This window comes from Antennarius striatus, chromosome 18 (genome assembly GCF_040054535.1).
Source record: "Antennarius striatus isolate MH-2024 chromosome 18, ASM4005453v1, whole genome shotgun sequence".
Classification (NCBI taxonomy): domain Eukaryota; kingdom Metazoa; phylum Chordata; class Actinopteri; order Lophiiformes; family Antennariidae; genus Antennarius; species Antennarius striatus.
This window is the reverse complement of record NC_090793.1, coordinates 8,407,501-8,422,500: the sequence shown is the minus strand read 5'-3', so window position 1 is coordinate 8,422,500 and position 15,000 is coordinate 8,407,501. Positions and strand designations below refer to the sequence as shown.

Sequence of the window (15,000 nt, the reverse complement as noted above, 5' to 3'; positions counted from 1 at the left end):
GAAAAAAGTTGAACTCACTCTACTTTCAGTCTACATAGTTCAACCTACCCAGAGTCAGACTTAAACTCCATCATCATCATCATCATCATCATCATCATCATCATCATAATCATCATCAAATGTGCATGGATTTCCATGAGGCTTAAGTTAGTTGTGGATCTGGAATCTTCATTCATTCATTCATTCATTCATTCATTTTCGTGACCGCTTCATCTGCTTGTGCGGGTCACGGGGAGCTGGAGCCTATCCCAGCTGGTAAGGGTGTGAGGTGGGGCACACTCCGGGTGTGACACCAGTGCGCCGTGGAGCTACACAGACAGACACACATACACACACACACACACACACACACACACACACACACACACACACACACACACACACAGCTACTACGGGCAATTTGGAATGGCCAGTTAACCTGTTTTTGGAGGTGGAGAACATGCAAACTCCACACAGAGAGGGACTCGAACCTGGACCCGCCTTGTTGTGCGGCGCTACCCACTGCACCTCCGTGCCGCCACTATAATCTTTCCATTTATTATTATTGAATTATATTTCTTACATGTGTCCCCCTTTTAAAAAAAATCTTCTTTTCCAATGACACAGATCAGATACGTTTAAGGAGCCTGACTCCATGCTGCCCAACAAAACCAAAATGCAGTATCTGCAGTTTTTTGAATGGATAATTCCTTTTATTATTTCATTTAGTTTATTTTTATCGGGGAGCATGAACAAATACATATCAAAATCTTTAAGTAGGAGAAAGATGTTTAAAATAATTTAGATAGTAGGCGACACACACAAACACATAAAGGGAATACATTGAAAAAACACATTCATATGTGGTAAATGTAAAAACAAATCCAATTAAGATGAATAATTAAAGACGGATTGTTTAAATGCATTTCTGAACCTCCTGAATGTCATAATTGAATGATGTCCAACATGTTGGATAAAGATGCTAAAGATGCTAGAATTCCCATTTTTATTTATTTTCACTCATGTTTTTGATTTTTTTTAAAGACTGGATTTGTTGGACTGTGGGAGTGAGAGCTGTTTAGTACAGCATCAGGTAAAACCATTCACATTCACCAGCATCTTAATCCACCCAGTGTCCTCAGATGACGGCTACAGGATCATCAACTGGATTGAGGATTTACAGGATTACAGGATGAATTTTAATGAATTTGTTAAAATAACCACATGATTAAAAAAAATAGAAAAGAATTTGTGGTCCTGAATTTCACTGCACAAGAGAAGGAGGTAGCTGATTGGCAGCTGATACACAATGTGTGTGTTTCATTCTACTGCTGTGTGTGTTTTCTTTGATGTGTGTGTGTTTCCATGTGGACACTTTAAAGAGACCATCTGATGTTCTCATTAATGCAGCGCAGCAACAATGAGCGCAGCATTGTTGCTACGGCGGCTGCTCATGCTAATCGTCTCCACTAGCCCGCCATCCTCCAGTAACTTAGATGTGTCTCCTCCTCCACACAAGACGAGGACCCCAAATAGCTACCTGCACAAAGTGCCTGACTGGAAACAGGATCTTGAGGAATACTGCCCAACTGTTTTGGTGGCATCTGTGTATCTCTGTCATTTATATTACCAGCAACTTTTAGCGTGTTCCTCTCAGAAAAGGCTTTAATGGATGCAAAAAAAGGTCCATCACTGTTTTAATAAAGCTTCAATAGAACTTTAAAGCCTCTTTTCGATTATCAAGTGATTTTAATCCAAGTGCCGGTAAAGGTTGAGTCTCATAAACTTAAAGATAAAACCAGAGGGTAAAAAGTCCAAAAGCCACATTCCTTACAGCGTTTGGTCCTTTCCCGAATGTCCAGCTCACAACAGAGATATAAAGAGATAAAGCGATCGAGTGAGAAAACACAATGAGGAAAATTTGTGGAATGGGAATAATAGAAATCTTGTGAGAGAAGACGAGAGATCGAGGGACAAAGAGAGATGTGAGTCTCAGAAAAGTGTCAATACCAGGCTTCCTTTCGGCATGAGTGAGAAACTATGAGACCTGGCAGCGTGTGAATGGTTTGAGAACACACATGCAAACACACACACACACACACACACACACACACACACACACACACACACCCTCCCCACTGGGCCAGAGCCGGTGCCAGTGAGACAGGTCTATGGGTCTATTGAGGGGACTGGGAGGGAGGTGTCCCTTTCTGTTGAGCTAATGAAGCCTGCACCCACAGGCATACAGGAGTGCAGAGAGTTAGCACTGCGCTCCTTCACCCATTCACTCACTTCCTGCCTTCACACAGCTCCTGATGAGGTAATGCTTTCTCTCTTAAAGAGATACCATGAGTAGCACACCTTTATGGACGCGGGTCTTTGTTATGGCAAAAGAAATGCTTTTAGCGTCTGTGATGCTGCTCAGGAAACTGGATACAATCTTATGATAGGAGACAATCGCAGTTGCGTGACGCTGTTAAAAATACTGTTTGACTGACTGATCAATTACATGGAGACTAACAGACTTGGTCACAAAACAGGAAGTCTTGGGTTGTGACACTCTTCTAACAAGAGGTTAGAAGATGAAGAAGATGTTATTCAAACAGGACTGAATAGAACATGGGAACTATTTCCCTTAGTGGATTAATTCACATGTGTCAATTAGTATTAGTGGGATCGGAATAGTGAAGAATGAAGATCTGAACCAGAATGTGCTTCTTCATTGAGGATCTGTGTGGAAACAGAAACAGGTGCCGCACCAGAGAGCCCCTTAACCAACATGTCAAGAGAAGGAAAGCAGAGATTCGTAGAGACGATGACTTCCAGACAACACACTCACGCGTTCAGCAAGAAAGACTTGACTTCAGGCTGTCTGTCTATCTGTCTATATGTCTGTCGGCTTCTCTGCACCCAGTCTGGTCCTAGACTGAGCTAACAATAGACAGCTGTGCTTATCAAACAGTCTGACAACTTCATTAGCATCCTGCAAGACCCAGTTAAAGAGGCCGTAGACTCACACACACACACACACACACACACACACACACACACACACACACACACACACACACACACACACACACACACACACACACACACACACACACACACACACACACACACACACACTCAGACAACCCGTTCACTGGCCTTGACCCATGAACTCTAGGGTCCTCTTTCTCCACAGTATTCATACCAGGACGGCCGTCTCGCCATTGCCCGACTACTCTGCATATGTTCTCTGAACATTCCCACGCTCCTCCCTCAGACCTCCAGCTCAGGAGATGATCACACTCTAAACACAGACGTATTCATACGGAGCATTATGGAGATTTGCATTGTGTCTGGCTGTCTGACTTCTTGTGGGCCTCACCATGACCGCCCACGTCTTCACGATTTTATTCCTTTTCAGCGGAGGTGAAGCTTTTATTTCCCTTCACCTCCCTCAAATGAGTCTGTAAATATTGTGTGATCCCATGTCTGACGCACACACAGACACACACACACACACACACAAAGAGCTAAAGCCATCACGGCTTTTGTGTCGAAGAAACTGCTTTGCCTCCGAATTTGTGCTTAGATCTCAGAACGATACTTGGTTGGAAAAGAGAACAATTTTTATAATCTTTTGATTTGCTCTGTTGATTCCGTTTCCCGGCACATCAGGGGTAAACTCATGACTCTCCCCGCCTCTTCCTTCCTTTTCCTGATTCTTCACGGGCTGCCATTGGCTGAGAGACGCAGCGCATCTCCAGATTGGCTGGTTCCACCAACAGTGAGGGTGATGCGAGCGACACGAGGAGCGTTCAGGTGTTGTTGTTTTAAATGGAAAGGAGCTCATTCCTGATTTTGTGTCTGTCAGATGCGGAAGGGGAAAAACCTTGGGGGGGGGGGCTTTCTTCCAGATCAGGCGTGAGGTACCCGAGGTGGGGTTGGGGGGTTGGGGGTGCAAAAACGTTGCCTCGCCAGCATATGGACGCACTCATCGCTCTATGCAAATAACCCAGACACAGACACATGTTCACAAACGCAGACAAACTAACCCTCTCCCCCCACCGCCCCTCATTAATTGTTCCTCTTAAAACCAGACGCAGCCCCCCCCCTTCCCTTTTCAAATAATAACCTCTCCACCAACACCCCCCTCTACTCCATCTTCCCCTCATGAGTGACCCCCACCCGACAGTCTAGACCTGGCAACCCTCTCTCTCTCTCTCTGGAACCAAACGCATCAACCCCCCCCCCACCCTGTCCTCCTTCTCCCACCCCCCACCCCCCACCTCCCTCCTCTCCTCAGCTCCCACGACCAGCAGACAGACCCTATGATTCGCATGACCGCCATTTTGCTGCCCACAGTAGCCCTGACTGTACGGCGCAGCAGCTGTCTCCATGGGCGAATGCAAATCGGACCGCCGCATTGTTCCTCAGCCGCACAGACGACGGTGGTGAATTAACGCCACCCCCCCCCCACCACCACCACCCAAAAAACAAAAAAACCTGCTCACCAAACCATTGAAATGGAGCGATGGCAAAACGCTTCAATCCTCAGACGACGAGAATCATCAGAAGCGGATGTTGGATCGTTTTGTCTGTCCACATTGTTTCCCGCTTTACTGGGACGGGGCTACGAACCGATGTCCCTCACTTTATCTGTTGGATCACCTATTTCTAGCATCTGTATGTCAAGTCCAGCCCTGCTCCAGCAAAATTAGCCACCACATGATTTGTCCGGCGCCATGGTAACCAGACGTGCATGAAAATGAGACTATTGTGGTCTGTCTGTCTGGACGTTGTTGGGCCTATGGATACCCGTTTTAATTAGGATGTGTGTGCAGGTCTGAGCTCTCCTTTGCGTCTGCGTGTTAAATACTCGTGTGCAGGCATCACGAGGCGCTAGCGGCTAGCCGATCACAATAGCATCACAGTAGCCCGCCAGGATTGCATGGAATCACATGCTAACATGCTAATACAGCACAGTAGGGCCAGCCTCTTCGTCTCCCATGCGTGGAAACACCATCACACATGTTTCAGCGGGCGCCCAATCTTCGCCACCCAACAGGAAAAACAAAACGCCACCAATTGCACATTTTAAAGCGTTACTTCGCTCCTGGTCGCCCGCTGCTTGCTGCTGCCGCGCACCAATCGTGGGGGTGATTATCAACACGAGCTAACAACAGGATGGTTGGAGGTTATGCAAATGCAATTAGACTCGATTTGCATTCATCAGCGGTTAACGGGTCGCACAGATGGCAGACGGACAGAGACGCGCCCGCCATCTTTGGCAGAGGGGAAAAGACTAGCAGCCATTTTGTCTGAAGCTGTGCCCATCTGGATGGAAACAAACACGCCGCATCGCCGTGACGACGGCAGCAGTTTGGGAGCTGCGTGCGCACGTTGGCGCTGCATGCTGGTGAATGCTGTCAAGGCTAAAGCGTAGACAGAAACAGAGCTCTCTGTTGGAGGATGTGTGTGGATGCAGAGCAGCTCCTCATCTAGGTCAAAATGACATCTGATGATTGGATAAGATTTACAGGAACGTTTAAATCAACCTGACATCCTTCAAACGCCGGAGAGATAGAAACACCTCCGACGGTTTTAATCGATAAACTAAAATGAGACCTTCTGAGGCAAATGGGTGCAAAGTTATAGTCTGACTCTTTATCTCTCACTCACTCACACACACACACACACACACACACACACACACACACACACACACACACACACACACACACACACACACACACACACACACACACACACACACACACACACACACACACACACACACACAGGGAGTGCTAGAGACAGATACTTGCCATCAGACCATTTCCACTACCCAGTAGGAAGCTCCCTCTGCTTGGTTGGTCTTCTGCTCTCTTTGCTGCCCTCAGCTTTTTTTTTTATAACAGTCAAAATTGAAAAGCAGATGCGGAGGTAAAAAAAAAAGAAAAAAAAAAAAGAAGATGATCGTACTTCACGCGTTGGTGTTTCTTGCTGTAACAGACACATGTCTTACAGTTCAGCGCAGTAACAGCCAGCCAGAAAATAAAGATGGGAAAGTCTTTTTTGTCAAATGTGAAAACTGATTGGGGAATAAACAAAGGGCGAGCTGTGCATGGAAAGAGAGTCAAAAAGCCAAACTCCCAAACTGGTTTTTAAACAGCCGGAGGCAGGAGGTGGGGGATATGTCAATCTTATGATAGACGAAAAAAAAATTCAAGAGAAAGGAAGATCCCTCTTGGCGGTCTTTCAACGCTCGGTATGCTGGGTATTATTTGGGGAGAGAGCGCCTTGGGCGGAACCACACACGGCCAGCGGAGGTTGGGACTGAGGTCCAGTCTGAGGGGCCTGATCTGCAGCTGTGAGGGCCACGCAGGGCCTGTCCTTTGGAGGTCTGCGGGCCCCTAGGCCACAGACTAACACAGGAAACCCCACTCAGAGCATCGCAGGCTCTGTGGTTCTTATTGATTTCTCAAACAAGCCGGTAGCTCCAGAGGTGCTTCTAGCCTTCAGGGACGTTCTCCATCCTTCCCGGCCCACTCACCAGCTCCCCGCCTGGGCTTTTGCTGTCTCTGCTGGACCCCTGGATGGAGGAACGGGGGCCACAGGAGAAGAGGAGGAAGATGAGAGCCCATGGCGATGATGATGAGCTGCGCCGGGTCTCTGAGTTCAGTCATCTACCAGCCTTTATCCAGCCTCCCACCCTTGTTTCCGTCTAAAAAAAAAAAAAAAGGGAAAATAAAGTGTTTTTCAAAATCTCACCTTTGGCATTGAGGATCCCTCTGCTCAATGCAAATGCAAATGTAAACACTAACACTTTGATTAAAAATATGTGGGAAGAAAACGCCAACTTGCTCTTTTGTAACCTGCCCCAAGGCGCTATAGCGGCTACACAGAAACAAATAAAAAACGCTCAGCATACTGGATGAGGTGCACACATCCATCTCTGCTCGGATTTTTGAATGCTTTCTTCGGCGGTGTGAATCATTCACGCTCAAATCATCACACAAAAACATCGCTGCTAAGAAATATCACTGGCATTCATCATGTATCATCACTTTTTTATCTTGACTGATGAATTTTGCAGATAAAACAAAGAATTTCATCACTGTTTGGATACCGAACAATGTTCTCAGAGGGTTTAGAATCTGATCAAATATGGTTTTAATTCCTGATTGTTCTTTTCAATAAGGATAAATAAATTTCTGGGCGTCCGTCAGAAAAATATTCAGCTCAAAATGATTTGCTGGAAATGAATTAGACAGAACGAATCGGGGGTTAAAGCTGTCGGTTTGTTTGTGAGTTTGGGTTCATTGTCATGTGCATGTTGTCAGAACATAATGGTGGTGATGGTGGTGGTGGGGGTACCCCACAGTAGCCCCTGGCTTGTGGGGTGTGATTGGGTGACACAATGCTCCTATTGATGGGCTTCAGACACGGGTGTTAACTCCCCATTCCTTCACACACACAATGGGGCCCCCCGCTAGAGCCGGCGTAGGGTTCGTTTAGGGATGCCCACCACCCGGACAGAAAGAAAAGGGCGCGAGGATGGATGGATGGATGGATGGAGGGGGGGCAGGAGGAGAGTGACGGGTGCAAGAAGGCAGGGGAGTGGGGGAAAGGAGCCCTGTGACCTAATTGTGTTTGGAATAAATATAAGAGAAATAAGGAATAAAACAGAGACTCTAACGAACATCAGGCACCACCAACTTATGGTTAACGTAGTTCTTACTGTTTGTTTCATCTGCGGCTTCCTGGATTGTTCTCATTACTCAGTCGTGATATTTGACGATGATTTTTACATTTAAAAAAAGTCATCACCTCCTATGCTGCATGTGAACAGTGTTGATTGTTGCTTCTAATTGGTTAATACACAAGCCGTCTATCCTGGTTGGTTTATTTCTATGGATTATTCCCATGCTGACACTGTTAGGCTTCATGTGATGCTCTGGACTTGACTTCTGCAGGAGCGTCATCCAGATACGACCTCAGGTTCTCAGGCTTCTACCTGGACCTGCTGACATCTCCACACAGGTAAACTCTCCTCTTGCTAAACAATAAAGCTGAAAATGTATAAAGGGAACGATCATTTCATGTGTATTTGAGGTCATGGGGTGATATAGATGACGGAGAGGAAAGGTGGGGTAGAAAATGTTTATGGAAACCTGTGACTCTCTGGGAGTCTAATAGAATCCTGTGCTGGGTTGAGAGCTCATTGTGGCGATGTAAAGGATTACACTGGTAAACTGGTAAAACAGGGGGAAGAGTCCAAACACTCTCTACCTCCTACGGAGAGGCAACAAACCGATGAACAATGAGAGGGGAGAGTATACACCGCCAGCTGAGTCATTTTATCAGCGGAGAAAAGAAACCAGGAGGCCGACGGAAAGTATCTGATGTGAGGAAGACGAAGGAAATAGATCAGGAGATTCACAGACATGCATGTGGCATGAACAAAAAAGAAAAAGAAGAAATCCCCTTTAAATGGAAAGAAGGATAGGAAAGGGATGACAAGCAGAAGGCTTTGACTAGTGGTGGGTAATATGTGGAAATGATGTCTGTCCTGTTTGTCTGTCTGCATCCTGAGTGACAGTTTACAATCTCTGAGGCAGCAGGCAGACCCAGCAGGTCGGCTCTCCGGCTCCATGCAATCCCTCATTTCCAAACCTATTTTTCTTTCCCTCTTTCCATCCAGCATGCACCTCCACTCTCATCTCCTTCCAGCCACATTTAATCCCCCATCCTCCTCCTTGTCTCCCCAACATTTTGTCTGCATCCTTTCTTGGCGTTCAGTCAGTTATTTTAACCACTGTCTTGGCTGCCCTCACGCACGACATTTGAATCCTTTATTTTTAGACTATTAAAAATCTAAGGCGATGATTTCTGGACCTGGTCCGTATTCTACTGCTCAGTCTCCTTCCGTCATAACCAGAAATTCAAAGTTTCCAAAAGTGTCTTGGAGCTACGATCCCATTTCTGTCGCGTACAACGGATGAATTTTGAGATATTTCCCAGAAAACTAATTTCCTACCTCGTTTTTCTCTGTAGTTTAGAACTCGCTGAGAGCTAATCCACAGATTGAGCTCTAATCACTGCAAATTTCTGAGGCAAGGAAAATCCCCCCCAGCAGCGTTTGATGAGCACGATGACCCCTTGCATATTTCCCACAGTTTCACGGACAACACGCGAGTGATGCATTATTCTCTTCTCATCTGCCATTCCATTGAAAAGCATAATGCATCATCTGCATTCTCCAGCCCCGGCGCGCTGAAAGGCTCCTCTCTCCTCTCGTTTCACCACCTCGCTGCTCCTTCAAAGGCTGCCGAGGGTGTATTCAAACAGCAGGATACACACTCAGCTAACAAACCTCATTAAGGGCCCATACATGCGTTCTCAATGCTAACACTAGCTGTCACACAACCCCTCTTAATGCACACACTGGTGGCCACACTGACCACAATAAAGCTTCTTTACAGAGCTAATTAGAAGCCCCCCCCCCCCCCTCTCTCTATTTGAAGCTCATCTGAATAGGAGGGATGATGACAATGACGGAGGGGAGAGAAGACGGGATGGAAAAGAGACAGAAAGAGTTGGTGCAAGAAATAAAGAAAGGCGATAGTTGCTCATGTACTCAAAGAGATAGCCGGCGCGTCTCTTGCAATGTGGAATTAAAGTGAGGAGCCTGAGCGTGCAAGGGGGAACCGAATTGCTGTGACACCGCTCTTCTGTGGGTGTGATGCAAGCAAGAGCACAGGGGTGAGGGAGGGAGGAGGAGAAGAGGGGGGGCGGGGGTGTGACGGAGAGCTGTGCCGATTTGATTGGTGTGCCAGTATCTAGAGAGAGATGGAGGGAAGGAATGGGTGTGACACCAGCATCAAGAGGAAGCCAGTAAAAGAGCCGCCGCTGACATGGAGGGCGTCTGGGAAAAAGCTCCATGAGAGACGCCGGTCTTAAAAACAGGCGAACTACACAGCAGAATGCAAAAAAGGTGGAAGAATCAGACGCAGTGGAACACCAGGGTTGCAGCAAATAAACTAAACGTTTACCCTGATTTTCTTTTCTGTGCTGGTTGTTGTCACAAAGCACTTTGTTTTTCTGATAAAGGACAATAACTGTGATTGCTGCTTGCTTTTAGCTCCTTCTGCTCTGTATTTAGAGAAGGACAGAAGGTCAAACAAGAGTTCAGCTCCAACACATTCTTCCATAGTTTCCATATCTACCTCGCAATGCTCCGGTTCCAGTTTCGATTTTTAATTTGTCTTTTGTGTACGCTTAAAAGTCAATGGACAGAATTAAAATAGGACACAATTTCTCAAAAAATGGTTCCAAAATTATTTTCCCATAGCATAAATTTGAAGAAAAAGTGTAGTAAAAAATATTAAAATCACACTGTTTTGACAAAAATCATCGTTAAATGTCAAAGAGGATTTTTTTAAAAAAGCAAGTAAAAATGACAAATAATCTTAATCCAGGTTTTTTTCACTTCTCCATCAATTTTAAGTTCAAGTTGAAGTTGTGGCCTAATTGCTGTCTGACTGGCCTCTGATGGGTGCAAAGCATTCTGGGAGACTAGCAGGTGTCCCCGTGTCACAGAGCTTCCCAGACGGCTTGTTAATTTGCACTACATTTACACACATTTTCCCTGTATCTGTGTGTGCATTGCGTGTGTATGTATGTGTGTATATATTAGCGATGGGACTTGACCCTAGCGAGCTGCGGCAGTGTTTCACGTCTTGCTGGGCGTGGGAAAAAGACGGGACCCCTTTTCACAGCTGCCTCGGCTGAGGCCTGGGCTGCTCGGGGCCCCTGTACCCCCTCTCTCTCTACACACACACACACACACACACCCCTGTTCCCCCCTTGTCCCGACTCTCCTCCACCCACCCGCTCCTGCATCCCATTCAGGCTCCGGCCTACTTGCTTTCAAAAGCGGGACCCCCTTCCCTGCACTTCATAAATACATCTCATTATTCAAGCCCTAGTTTGCATAGGGATTCCAAAGAGATCTCCACTCTGCTCGTGAGGCTTGAAGCCCCTCAGCCTTTTGGGCTGCACAAGTGCAAATTTCGACTTAGTAATCTCCCTGTGTTAATATTTGTTTTAAAAAAAGATGTGTGCACGCTTACAATATTATTTCACTGATGGAGCAGATGTCTTCCAATTTTCTTTTTTTCCTTTTTTTTTTTTTCCTTTGTCTTCCGTTTAAAATTTCTCCCTTTTTTCAGGAACCGTGTAAAAAAAAATAAATCTGAAGAAACTGAAACTGGTGAAAGGAGAGTTTTGCATGATTATTAGCGAGTGCTTTGCAAGTCTGTATTCCATCTGGCACGACCTATTGTATAGTTTCGCTCTCTCTCTGTCTCTCTCTCTCTCTCTCACACGCACACGCACACGCAGACACACACACACACACACACACACACACACACTCACAAACACACACCTTCTTAAATCCCTATACAACACCCCCTCCCCATCCACCACTCGCTGCAATGCATTACTGCAGAGATTTATCTCCTATCAGCCTGTATAATACTGAGGTTATAATTTACATCCACTTTGGAAAACAGCAGCACAGACCGGTCCTTGCATATGCTAATATAAAGCTTGGGAAAATCTGGGCGACTCAAAGAACTCCATACTAAATCTGAATAACTGAGCTTTATATTGAGCTTCAAGGTTGTGCAACCATGAAGATTTGACCTTGCAAACAATATGCACTTATTGTTTAATTCCCACTGCCTGACTATTTAAAGAAGGAATCGAAGCGAGCACGGCGACACCTTAAAAGCTATGAATTGTTTCTATTTCAATTTGGCTTAAATAACTCAAAATGACATCTTGTGGGCTTTTGTGGGTATATTCATTGGCACAAAATATTTGGAATTCCAATTTTACTTGAAAGCGTCACACTTAAATGGTAATTTTTAAAGTGTTTTGACTTAAAGCTGTTGTGATACCTTTAAGCTAAATGTAGCTTTCCATACAAACTATCAGGTGCCTTTGGGATGGAGGAAGCATTAGGCCTGAAAAGGACAGAGCCACCCAAACACTCATTCCAAATGAGCGGGTCCAAACCTTGGTAGTGCTCTCCTAACGGGATAAAGAACCGCAGCAAAGATTACACGGCCACCGCCGCTGCACCTACCACACACTATACCTGACAAATAGGATCACAGTGTTTAAAGGGATAAAACGCTGAATGTATGAGAATGAAAGAGAGGTCTGTGTGTGTGTGTGTGTGTGTGTGTGTGTGTGTGTGTCTACACGTGTTTATGTGTGGAGGATGGGAGGTCTTACTTCACTCGGTCAAATCACGCTTTTAACACTCTGTTGCTGTAGGCTACAGTATGCACATATTCTGATTTATACCTGAACGGAATCGAACTGACATTTACGCAAATAAAACTGCAGTAAATGTCCTCTCAGCGCCGATTTTAGTTTGAATACGATGGTGATGTTTTAGTGTTGCACGCTTAAAGAATCTTTATTGATGCACAATAAAAAAAAAACCCTCACGGTTAAGAATTCCATCCATAAATAAACAGAAGCAGGTCCATCCAACACACAGACAACAACCCTTAACCAGAGGTGCTGCACCATTGTGCAGAAGCCATATGCAAGCCTCCAGCATATTAATCTCTGACCTCAACCTGCCTGATAACTCCACGGGTGCACGGATAAAAATTACAACATGAAATACAAAGCATGTAGTCAAATTATGCCATCTGAACTCTTCTCCACATGCATGTGTTTTAACTCCAGTGTTTACCTGCAGGTTGATGATCGCTCCTCATCCTGTCAGGTGACAGTTTGTCTTCACAGTGAGGTGCTGGAAACTTTAGCGCTGACCCTCTCAGCAGTTTCCTCTGAAGACAAAGGAAAAGGAAAATCAGTCTGTGTGGAATCACTGCTGGAGCTCTCATCTTAAATAAAGCAACGTATTTCTGGAATAAACAAGCAACTTGCAAAGCAGTGGAGGAAAACAATAGAGGGTGGGGGGGGGTAAACTTTGTTAACCTTGCAGGTAACATCATTCCAATCAACACGTTCTGTTCGTTTCTTTCCTTTTTTTTTTTTTGCAAGGCTAAATGAATTTGCAGTTGCGTGAATAAGTTGAGCATGTGATGGAAACAAAAACACCACAAACTAGACGGCATAGAGCGAGCTGCATCTGGGTAGTTGCTAAGCTACTGAAATAGAGGATAACACAAAAAAACTGCTGTATATGTACAAATTGTATAAAATTTTTAATTCATCATGGTGGTTGAAATGAAACAGAAAACTGAAGAAAAAAACAACCCAGCATGTGACACTTACTCTCTAATTTGATCTGTATTGTTCTGAAAGGAGGACATAGACGTCACGTTGTTAAAATATGCCTTAACTGTGAGCTGACACGCAACACACACACAGACACACACACACACACACTGAGCATCCAACTCTCTTGTTTAACAGTGCACATCAAATATTGTCAGTCATGGTCTAAATAGAGCATGCTGGGACTTCAGGGATATTCAGTCATCTCCGAGGCTTGCTGATTCTGATCTAAGAATAGATCAAACTCAGAGCAGATGTCCTATTTTGTTCTTATCTAGCAGGCGAGCAAAAAAATAATCCACCCAGTGAAACACAAATTCTGAACACATCTGCCATGTCGAACACACACTTAGCTCAAGTGATGAAAGTGCGTTGGAAACAGGCTGGAGGTCCCGTGTGCTGCCAGTGTTAGTGAGGCCTCATCAAGAACCAAGTGCTGCTGATGTACACCTAATTATAGGCCACACTCTTAATGTCAGCTTTACAATCATGCAGGTGTAAACTTCCCATGATACACTGCACTTCTCTCATGTTCCTGTCATTAGTATTAATGCATATTTCTAACGCAGCTTCTCCTGCAGTCATAATAACATTCTGACTGCTGAAATCCATTTATATAAGTAGAATTAATTGCTATTATTTACAATCTCACTGTTGTCATAGCTGTTACTTTTATTGTTCCTGCGCTCTTTTTTTCTCACTGTCAACCCATCCAGTCGAGATAAATGGCGAGTCAGGATCTGTTTGTGATTTCTCCCTGTTATGAGATGCTTTTTCTTGCCACAGTCAAGTGTTTGATCAGGAGGGAATCGCTGTAGATACAGAACACCTCCTGGACCTGCTCTGGAATAACTTTTTGAGTGGTTTTTATACATGAATAAAAATGAAGTCTTTTACAGTAAATACACTCAAGAGGAGTTTGTTCCCTCCCAGTGGATTCAGAGTCTAAATAAATATAGAATCAATCATGATCATTTTTCTTGAAAGCATTTTTAACTTCCGGGCCTGCAGAAACCACCTCGACCAGCTGGAGAGATTTTCGGAGGGGCTGCTGCTGCCAACGCTGTCACGTGAGTCCGGGATTGACCAATGGCGTGAATCCTTTAACTATTTCTGCTCAAACCCTCAAGATATTTATGTTCTAACGCCCACACAGTTATGACAACCACACAGCAGCACGCAGCGTGTTTTTTTGTGTGTGTTGGTCTTACTGTGGGGATCCACGTGCTGCTCTAAGTTGAACGAACAGCCTGATTGGTTCCCGATAGGCCAGAGCATCACCGCGATAACCAACAACCGCAGCATTACTGAAGCCCCAGAGAGTGGAAGATGACCGACGCTGATCACGCCGGTATCGCCCCCCCCCCCCCCCCAACACATACACACACTCCCATCCCCACTCCCACTCCACCACCCCCTCATCCGCGGTAGCCGCGGCGCGCAGCGACCCCTCAGCATCCGCTACCGCGCGCTCCGGCATCATCTCCTCATCCTCATCCTCCTCCTCCGCGCCGATCGAGAGCATCCCTCCCCATACACACACACATACACACACACATACACTCACACACACACACACACACACCCCACCCCACGGTTCCGAAGTGCTCGGCGTCAGTTGGTACTTTCGGTTCTCTAGCTTTATGAAATTAAAACTCATACAGCTAGATAACCAAAGACACCAACTGACCCGTCGTC

At 45.5% G+C, this 15,000-nt stretch overlaps 1 long non-coding RNA gene across 1 annotated transcript in view; it reads right to left on the bottom strand.

Moving 5' to 3' along the window:
* Nucleotides 1-15,000, bottom strand: part of LOC137612790 (uncharacterized) — an 18,655-nt gene that overhangs the window by 2,944 nt on the left and 711 nt on the right. Inside the window, exons 2-3 of the long non-coding RNA XR_011038873.1 lie at nucleotides 12,752-12,848; nucleotides 5,796-6,694 (exon numbers count right to left, since the gene is read on the bottom strand). This is a non-coding gene — a long non-coding RNA (uncharacterized lncRNA). The remainder of the gene's footprint in view (nucleotides 1-5,795; nucleotides 6,695-12,751; nucleotides 12,849-15,000) is intronic.